The following is a 10,327-nucleotide window of genomic DNA, read 5'->3' on the forward strand; positions in this document are numbered from 1 at the left end:
TTAATTTTTCACATGTACGATCCATTCTAGAGAAATCAGCCTATAAGCAAAGAGATCACTAGACGTTCCTTAGTAATCCAAATAAGGGGTGACAGGGACCTCAACCCAGGCGACATAGCAGATGGGGAGAAGAGGGTTAGATGCGAAGCCCGTTTTGGTGAGTTCCATGAAGAATGGTGAATGATGCAGATGGAAGAGTGAAGGGTGGCTCTGGGTTTCCCAGCACTGTTGGTGAATGGCCTCAAGTTTTTGGTCGTGGAGGAGACAAAAAATTGTCTTGTGAAGAGGAGAAGATGGCAGAGTAAGTTGGTGGCTTTAGGAGACTGCCAAGGACGAGGGAGTGATCTGACCGGACGAAACTGATGGGCCTCAGCCCCGGTGCCCTTTGAAGGCGTTGGACCGAGTGTTGACATTGTGTTTTGCATTCCCAGATTCTTTTCGAAGAAACGCCTGTGGCTCTTCCACAGGTCCCAGACACATCATGGTGGTGAACTCCTGCCCTTCCGCTACGACTCCCCTGTGGACTAGCTGGGAATCTAGAATTACAAAACAAAAAAACCCTACATAGTTCACCTAGCCGGTGTGAGACAAGTTGCAGTTTCTCAGTTTCATACACAATCTGCTTCAGCAGCTACATTTCTAGATGTGCCTTGCAGATGATACTTGAAGCTAGCAGACTTTGAATAATGATGACCCTGGAAAAGTAGCAATAAGAAAGACTTGGAGCTGACAGAAAAGCTCACAGAAGCCAGGGAAGAAACACTGCTTGCAAAGTTGTCCTGTGCTTACACTCACTAGTTGGCCTCTCTCAAATCAAAGGAAGAATTAATTTTGCTAATTGGAAGGCTATTTCTAATAGATTCACACCTGATATGAGTTAGCATGTGAAGAGCAGTAACGGTAGAATAAAATGCATACGATTTGTGCCACTGAACTGCCAACTGTGTGTCATTAAGTAAGGAAATATGGGTAGCATTGTCGCCATCCTCAATTTATGTTTATTGAACGCCACGAAGTTCGAGGTCAGGCTTATAAATAGTCACTTGGTCAGGTTGAGTACACTAATAATTTATGCTGAGCAAGTAGAAGAGGCTACTAATTTTGTTTTCTTTACCATCTGTGTACCTCCTGGGCAGATCTTTTTTTTTTTTTTTTAATCTGCTTGTTTTCTTTTTTAACTTATTTATAAGCAAGGCTGGCTGTTCTGCGAAAAAGAGTGTTCCAGATATAAAATCCTGAGAATCCCCTTCTTTGTCCCAAAGACTTTAGATTCTAAAGAGAGAGAAGAAGGTGGATTGGTAGACAGCTCTGCCAGATCCCATGTTCTTCTTTTCCTAGCTTAAGTCTGCTTGGCTGAGAATTGCTGAGGGAAGGCAGCATGGAGGTTCCAGCCTGGGTTTTTTTTTGTTTAAGCTACAGGCTGTGTCTTTTTTTGTGGTAATGAAGCAGTGCCTAAAATGTTATCAGGGAGGAATCCAACCCGTTTTCTTCTTGGTCTTCTCATCCGGAGCCAGCAACAGACACACAAACAGGTGGGGTGGGAGCTGGAAGAGAAGCCTTGAGCAAAGCAGAGAGAGCGGAGAATTGCAAAAAGTGGAAGCAAAACAAGTGCATTGTGGTAATGGATCCTGTGAGTGCCGAGTGTGTGTGTATATGCAGACAGGTGTGTATTCATATTTATATTAATATGTCCATGTAAATTTTTGGTGCAGAAAATACATTTTACCTACATAGGTTGATTTATGGATACAAAAAGTGAATGCAAAAAAAATGAATATTGCAGCGCATAGCCCTAAAGCAGTCCATCTGAATGGTAATGAAAATCTGGCTCTATTGAGGGGCTGATTTTGCCGTTTTCTCTTAAATGCAATTGGGCTCATTTTCATGCCATTTTTTTTATGGTATCAGAGGTACCAAATAAGTGTCAGCTTGTCAGAGATGGGATCAATGCTTAACAATTAAGTGTGCATTCCTTTCTACCTATGTACGTTAAATGTCTAACACAGTCTTCCAGTTTTATTTTCATTTTGTCATTCTCCTTTGCTACATCTTCTTCCTCCTCAGTTCGTCTTCTAACACTTGTGTTCTGCAGAGCCCTGAACTTGTTCTCACTCTTCACCGTTGTCTGGCCCACTTCTATTCATCTTCATGCTTTCCTGGCCTATTCTTTAATTTTGACTCTTGTGGCGGATCCTGATAGCTGCCCACCAAAATCCATTCTACCTTTATCCTCGACACACAGCTCTAGTGTGTCTCCCGGCCTTGCTCGTAGGTGGGTGGCCATGTGAGTAAGATCTCTCCAGGGGAATGTGAGTAGACGTGATGCATGCCCTTTTTAGACTTGGGCCATAAAAAGCCCTACAGGCGCTCCTCTCTGAACCTCCCTCCTCTGGCTAAGTGGGATGGATGCTGCTGTTGGACAGGCTCGTGGAATGACTGTCTTCCCACCCCCCATCTGAGTTCCTTGTATCACGATGGGAGAAACTTCTTACTAAATCCGTGGATTTTGGGTGGTCTGCTAACAACATCTAGTCTGCCCTAAGACAACTCCCGAACCTATATATCTTTACATATAGCCTAGGTCATTTTCGTAATCTAGATCCAAACATCTGACTGTTTACTGGACATATCTTAATTTTTTTTTCAACGTTTATTTATTTTTTGGGACAGAGAGAGACAGAGCATGAACGGGGGAGGGGCAGAGAGAGAGGGAGACACAGAATCGGAAACAGGCTCCAGGTTCCGGGCCATCAGCCCAGAGCCTGACGCGGGGCTCGAACCCACGGACCGCGAGATCGTGACCTGGCTGAAGTCGGACGCTTAACCGACTGCGCCACCCAGGCGCCCCTGTTTACTGGACATATCTTACACTCAGCTTGTCTAAAGCCTGGCCACTACCTCCCTCTCTCTGACCCCATTCCTTTTCCAATGTCCCTTCCTCTGTAAAGAGCAGGCCTAGCCAACCAGATACCCAAGTGACATACTTGGGAGCCATTTTTGACTGCTCTTACTGCTACATCCCTCAGTTAGTCTAGGGGTCGGCAAACTTCAGTCAGGCAAAATTTGTCCTGTTTGCCTGTTTTTTATAAATAAATTTTTGTTGGCATGAAGTCACGCTCATTTACCTACATATGTCCCCTTTCTCACCAAAACACCAGGGTTGAGTAGTTGTGGTAGAAACCGTATGGCCAGCAAAGGCTAAGGTTTGTTGATCTGGCCCTTTACAGAAAACTTTGCCAACCATCGTCTAGTCAGTTGGCAAAGTCTATTAATTCTGTCTTAATGTTCTTTTGAACCCATCTACTTCTTTCCATTTTCACTATCATTTCTATCCTCATGTGACCTACCAAAATGGCATCCAAAGCGTGTCTATGTATGGATATAGTCTTGCATTTTTATAATCCATTCTCCATATGACAGCCAGAGTCGTCTTTCTATAAGGACAATGTTGAAGATCCTTATTATTACTCTTAGCCTACTGTACTAATACAGCCCCCAAATCTGTGTGCCTTTACCTATAACCCAAGCCTCTTTCCTTAACCTCAGACCAAATATCACCACCTTGGTTAAAATCCTTCAGTGGCTTCCCATTGCTCTTACAGTAAGTAAGCTGAGGCCCAGGCTTGCCCCCTCACTTAAACCCCAGCCATTCTTATCTTCTGAAAAGTGTTTTGCTTGCATTGTGTTCTTCCTTGCCTGTGGTACTTCTCTTTGCCAAATTCCCCTTTGACCTGGTTAAGTCTTATTTACCCACCCAGGCTGAAACTTAAAAGATACTTTGTCTAGGAGACCCTTCCTGATCTCCAGACTGGGTTTGATCGCCTTCTTATGTGCTCTCATAACACCTTTTGTTTCCTCTGTATTATAGTCACTATACTTTATTCACCTTATTATTTATCTCTCTTCTTCCCACTGACGGTAAATTCTGCAAGAGGAGGGGCTGTGTCTGCATCAAGTCTTGCTGAATAACCAACATCCATCAAACTTGGAATATGTCACGTTTTCTGACCTTTCCTCTCTCCAACTTACAATCAGAATGCCTTTTTTAGAAAAAAATTCTAATTGAATTAGTTAAGTTCAAAGAAAATCCGTGATTAAGGGAGTAAGTTATGAGATATATAGGCTTGGTAGGTGTAAGGTGGGAGAGATTAATTCTATAGAATATAGGAGCAGAGGAGCCTACACACACACACACACACACACACACACACACACACACACACGCACACACACGCACACACACACGCACACACAGCCACACTGAAAACATTCATTAAGTGCCAGAACATCCTAGAAACCTAATACTACAAACAGGCATGATTCACCCCCCAGTGTAAGTGTGACAGTATCAACTATCTTCAGTCATAAAGACAGAGGAAAAAAAGAACATTTCTTTTTGCCCTAGTTAAAGAGAGCCTTTGAGCAAGCTGTCATTCATTCATTGTTCCATTCAGTCTTTCATTTGTTTAACAAATTTTTGTTTAGCCTGATACCAGATGCATTGGATACAAATATTCAGGGGAGAAAGGGAGCTATTACATTAGTGGGAAGGCAGACACTTAAAATATAATTACAGGACAATATGGTAAGCACTATAATTTAGCAATTTGTACAAAGGAGCATGAGAGCACAGAGGAGGAAGCAAATTCTGTTTTTACCTGTTTACGGCAATATGAAAATGGAAATGTAGGTTCACTTTTTGTGTGTGAGGAGTGAAGGGAGTGAGTAAAGCTCACCTCCCTTGTGTAGTTTTGCTTGAGTAGTTTCTCATTGCTGCCTTTCCCCCTTTTCTTTGGCGCTGGGATGGAGATAGTATGCTGTTTTCCACATACATTTGCTTGGCATTCGAATAATTCATTCATTGCTGCAGGATTAGCAGTAGCGTTTATTTGACACATTCAGCTGAGTCCTAGAAGAGAAGACAGATATTGTTCCCATGATGTCACCACCCCTCCCCAGGCTCCCCAAGGAGGAGACACAGTTGGGAAACTCATTTCCTGGGCGTTGACCGCTGGAAATAGGCAAATGGGGACGGATCATACTTGAATGAGAATGACACCATGTGAGGTGAGGCTTGAGTCTACATGGGTAACTTTAGCAGACGACTCACTTGGCTACGAACAAACCCTGTCTTTGTGGGCAAGTGTTCACTAGGTTCAACTTTAAAAATTTTTTTTTCAATGTTTATTTATTTTGGGACAGAGAGAGACAGAGCATGAACGGGGAGGGGCAGAGAGAGAGGGAGACACAGAATCGGAAACAGGCTCCAGGCTCCGAGCCATCAGCCCAGAGCCTGACGCGGGGCTCGAACTCCCGGAGCGCGAGATCTTGACCTGGCTGAAGTCAGACGCTTAACCGACTGCGCCACCCAGGCGCCCCTAGGTTCAACTTTAGACTCTTCTTTTGCCTCATTAAGCCAGATAACAGAGAAATGAACTGACAGTGTGGTTGGAGAAATCTCGTGTTTTCCTCGGATTTCTTTTTTTTAATTCTTGTCAGAGTCTCGTTGCTGTTGTTGTTGAGGAACTCTTGTTTTTTTTTTTTTCTGCTCACTCTTTTCCTTCATCCTCCAAAATTTCTCAGAAACAGTCTACTCGTGATTAAAAATCTCCCTTGCCACTGATATACTACTAGTAATTGATAGCACGTATTCACATCCCATCTCTGCTACTTATTAATTGGGGAGACTTGGATGATTTACTTAACTAAGCTTGCTAAGCCTCAATTTCTCCATCTTAAAAATGAGAATATTTTTGTAACGTTTCTATTTCTTTTTGAGAGACAGGGCACGAGTAGGGGAGGGGCAGAGAAAGAGGGACACACAGAATCCAAAGCAGGCTCCAGGCTCTGAGCTGTCAGCATAGACAGCATAGACTGTCATGGGGTTCGAACTCACTAACCGCAAGATCATGACTTGAGCCGAAGTCAGACGCTTAACTGACTCAGCCACCCAGGCACCCCCCAAAATGAGAATATTAATACTACCGTCTAACTTAAATGATTGTAATGAGGATTAAATGAGATAATACAAATACATTCCTGGTGTATCCTAAGAGCTCCTTAAAGGTTTGTCATTAGGTCCGAAAAGGTAAGCCTTGCCCGTTGTGTCTTCTCTGGTTAGGGTGTCAGACACTTTTCCTTTGTCATTCAGACCATCTGAAAGATTACCCTAAGGTCTCATACATGACTTTTGATTCCTTGGTTGGTGTATGTTGGCTGAGACTTCACTTATTTTGGGAGATTTCTCAGTGTTAAAAAACATGTGATGGTTTTTTTCCCCGGCATCTTCTAAAAGGCTGCAGCAGGTTTCTTCAATTCTGGAGGAGGGCTAATGGGACAAGTAATGGGCATGCTCTCTTTCCCTGGAATGCCCAGGAGGCAAGGCTAGCTGGGCTCAAAGTGGACCTAAGAGTCCTCTAGAAGTTCACAAGGATGAAAAACAGCAGAAGGATATGGATGTCCATAATGCATTAACCCTTATTCCACCACCGGCACCTCAAAGAAAAAACCATGTGTCACCATTGAACAGTCCTCTTCTCAGATTTCCTTTTGAATTAATACCTTATGTAGTTCAGGTCTGAATTGCTAAGTACACTGACTCATTTCTTCATTATGTAAGCCATTTACAGGTCACTGCTCAGATGTTGGAATACCTGTTTTAGGCTAACGGCAAGGTGCTTAAATGACTCTCAGCTGTGCCCTTACACTTGCATTCACCTGGGCTCCCCAGAGAACTACCATACTGGGCTCCTCACCATTAGCTGTGAGTCCCGCACAGAGGCCTCATTAGCATCAAAAAGCTCCTCCTCTCTGCCTTCCGGGCAGCGACCTACCCAGGGGAATGGCAAGGAAACTATGCAAGAAGCAGATTGCGGTTACTGGGAAGTGAAACTTTTTGAAGAAAATGCAGATCAACTAGATCTGGATGTCGGGAAGTATGAAGAGACCCAGTGTGGGAAAGGGTCATCCAAGTGAGTTTGAAAGCAGAATCTGGGCACCAAGCTGAGTTTAAAGCAAACACCGTAGAGAATGACCTTGGGGATCCTGGGAAATTGGGGAAGAGCAGCATGATGTACACAATGAGGCCAAAAAGAAAGTAAGTGCTTAAGGAACAGTAATTTCAAAGACTGTCAGCTCTAAAGAGACATTCTAAATGTGATTTCTTTGAAAACCATTCCAAAGCTCAAATATTTATATTGATACTATTTAGTTACGATCATGAAATGCTTTGATCTGGCTGATACCATATATGTGTTCCCATTTTGTAATTATCTAGGGAAAATACTCTTCCAAAGTTCGTAGACAAAGCTGGTTACTGTGATTGGCTGAAGTTGTTGTGCATAATAAAGCATTGGTTTAATTAAGTTCTTAATCCTTCCTACTCTCCAAAGAGGTCATACCATTCAGTGTGGTAAATGTAAACATGGGAATTCAATTGTTTCTGAAGATTACCTGCTGTCTGCAGGGTGAAGGTTCTCAAAGGAGTTCCTGGCCTTCAAAAACAAAGATATTATTATTCCCCAGTCACTGGTATGGATTAGTGCTATCCTGGGATTGATGATCCCATCTTCAAAGGACTCTACCCTTCATGGCCAATCAGAGGGTCATCAGAACCTGCTACATTTTAAATGTCTGTGTTAGGAGATATCCAAAGACATCAGACTTTTGCTTATTTTCTTACTTAATGTAGATATGCTCTTTCTTCTCTTTGATAATTCAACTCTGGTGTGCTGTTGAGTATAGCTGGGTGAAATCTTTCCTGACCACTTGGGTTCCTCAGTAACTCAGACACTGTGTCCACCATACATTCATGAACTTGACATTTACTGACATATTTTGTTCCTTGCCAGTCATTACAATAATGTTCAAATAATTTAAGGGGGAGGCAATAAGACAGGTATATAAACTGCTAAAATGCAAAATAGAAAAAGGTACAGGAGCTTAGGTAAGGGAGATGTTATTTCTGGTTAGGACATCAGAACAATCTCATGGAATAGGCTGTATTTAAGGTGGAACTTGAAAAAGATGGGTTTTGAAATGTGAGCTGCTTCTTGCACAGACACACAGACTTGTACCTTTTTTTTTTTTATTGAAGTACAGTTGACGTGCAATGGTATATTGGTTTCAGGTGTATGACACAGTGGTTCAAAAATTCTATATGTTATTCATTGCTCAACGTGATAAGTATAGTCACCTTCTGTCACTATTCAACCTTATTACAGTATTATTGACTATATTACCTATGTTGTACTTTTGATCCCCGTGACTTATTTATCTTGTAACTGGAAGTTTGTACCTCTTATGCCTCCTTACCTCTTTTGCCCATTCTCCTAACCTCTTTCCTTCTGGGAACCACCAATTTGTTCTTTGTATTTATGGGTCTGTTTCTGTTTTCTGTTTATTTTTTTAGATTTCATATGTAAGCGAAATCATATAGTATTTGTCTTTCTCTCTTTGACTTAATGTAGAATAATATGCACTATGTCCATCCACATTGTCACATAATGCAAGATTTCATTCTTTACTATGGTTAATATTCCATTGTATGTATATAACACATCTTCTTTATCCATTCATCTATCAGTGGCCCCTTAGGTTGCTTCTATACCTCAGCTACTGTAAACAATGCTGCAGTAAACACAGGGGTGCATATATCTTTTCAAATTAGTGTGTTTCTTCTCTTTGGGTAAATACTCTGAAGTGGAATTTCTGGATCATATAGTAGTTCTATTTTTATTTTTTTTGGGGGGGGAGGTCTACACTGTTCTCTATAATACCAGTTTACATCTCACCAATAGTGCACAGGAGGGTTCCTTTTCTCCATATCCTCACTAACACTTATTTCTTTTTGATACAAGCCATTCTTACTGGTGTGGGATTGTGTCTTATTGTGGTTTCAACTTGCATTGCCCTGATGATTAGTGATGTTGAGCATCTTCTCAAGACATACAGTTGGCCATCTGTATGTCTTATTTGGAAAAATGTCCATTCAGGTCCTTTGCCTATTTTTTAATTGGATTATTTGTTTTTGTGTTGAGTTGTATGAGGTCTTTATATCTTCGGAATATCAACCCTTTATTGGATTTATCATTTGAAAATATCTTCTACCATTCAGTAGGTTGTCTTTTTGTTTTGTTGATGGTTTCCTTCACTTTTTAGTTTGATGTAGTCCCAATGGTTTATTTTCATTTTTGTCTCCCTGAGAAGATATATCCCAAAAAATGTTGCTAAGGTTGATGTCCAAGAGATATGTACGTCTTCATTAGCTTTGAGTGTAGTTTCTGTGGAGACAGAATAGGAGTTCTCTTCTCCTGTTGTCCCTCCTGACACGTGGTTCAGTGCTTGACACAGACTAGGTGCGGAACCCATATTTGTCACCAGAGACAATGAGATAAGCATCACTTCTAGAAGGAGAATTGAGGTGATGTAATTAAAACAGTCTACCACATCATAGAACAAAAGCATATGTTTGCCCAGTAGCCCTGGAATGTTTTTCAAGAGGGCATGTTTCCTTTTACCTCTTTGTGGGCTTCTTAGACCCAATTACTTTGATGCTGTATTAAAAAAGTAAAGGAGGGGCGCCTGGGTGGCTCAGTCGGGTGAGCGTCCGACTTTGGCTCTGGTCATGATCTCACGGTCTGTGAGTTCGAGCCCCGCGTCGGGCTCTGTGATGACAGCTCAGAGCCTGGAGCCTGCTTCGGATTCTGTGTCTCCCTCTCTCTCTGCCTCTCCCCCGCTCATGCTCTGTCTCTCTCTCTCTCTCTCTCTCTGTCAAAAATAAATAAACATTAAAAAAAAAAAAGTAAAGGAGTGAATGAAGTTCTCAAGGGTAGAGTCTGTTTGCTTTTACAAAATCATGTTTGGAGATGGATCTGTGGCTACTTCATCCTTAAATAAAGAGAAACCATCCCAGAAACCCAACTGAAGTTGGTTATTTTAAGGTCTTACTGTCTTTTTGCCTGATTCTGTTGTCTTTGACACACCTGCTATATATCTAATTAAGAAAGGTTATGCCTGATTCATAAATAGCCACCAGATTAGTATAGTGAGCTCTGGAGAGATCCGGGAGTCGGGGACACCAGGTCTTATGTTTCCACCAACAGCTGAAACCCAACTGAGCAGAACCCAACATTACAAAAACAATTGTAAAAATCAAAAGCTTAGCACTGGGAAGAGTTGAAACAAGATTTGCGAGTTTCTAAGGAAGAAAAACATTGCCGCATCTTCCTACCCTGCACGCCTACTGGCAGTGACTGTTCAGTCTCTCCAGATACCTTCTGCAACTGCGGAGGCACAATTTTTCTGAGAGCTTCTCTTCCCTAGTCCC

General features: G+C 42.0%; 1 protein-coding gene across 15 annotated transcripts in view; it reads left to right on the forward strand.

The window, feature by feature from the left end:
• ENOX1 (ecto-NOX disulfide-thiol exchanger 1) overlaps positions 1-10,327 on the forward strand; it is a 579,959-nt gene that overhangs the window by 90,198 nt on the left and 479,434 nt on the right. The window contains exon 1 of one of the 15 annotated variants that reach the window (XM_045053385.1): positions 6,671-6,971. The exons of the other annotated variants lie outside the window; for them this stretch is intronic. The gene's annotated coding sequence lies outside the window, so the exon portion shown is untranslated. Of the gene's footprint in view, positions 1-6,670; positions 6,972-10,327 lie in introns of those variants that run through there. 15 annotated transcript variants of the gene reach the window in all.

The sequence above is a fragment of the Felis catus genome, chromosome A1, assembly GCF_018350175.1.
Source record: "Felis catus isolate Fca126 chromosome A1, F.catus_Fca126_mat1.0, whole genome shotgun sequence".
Taxonomy (NCBI): domain Eukaryota; kingdom Metazoa; phylum Chordata; class Mammalia; order Carnivora; family Felidae; genus Felis; species Felis catus.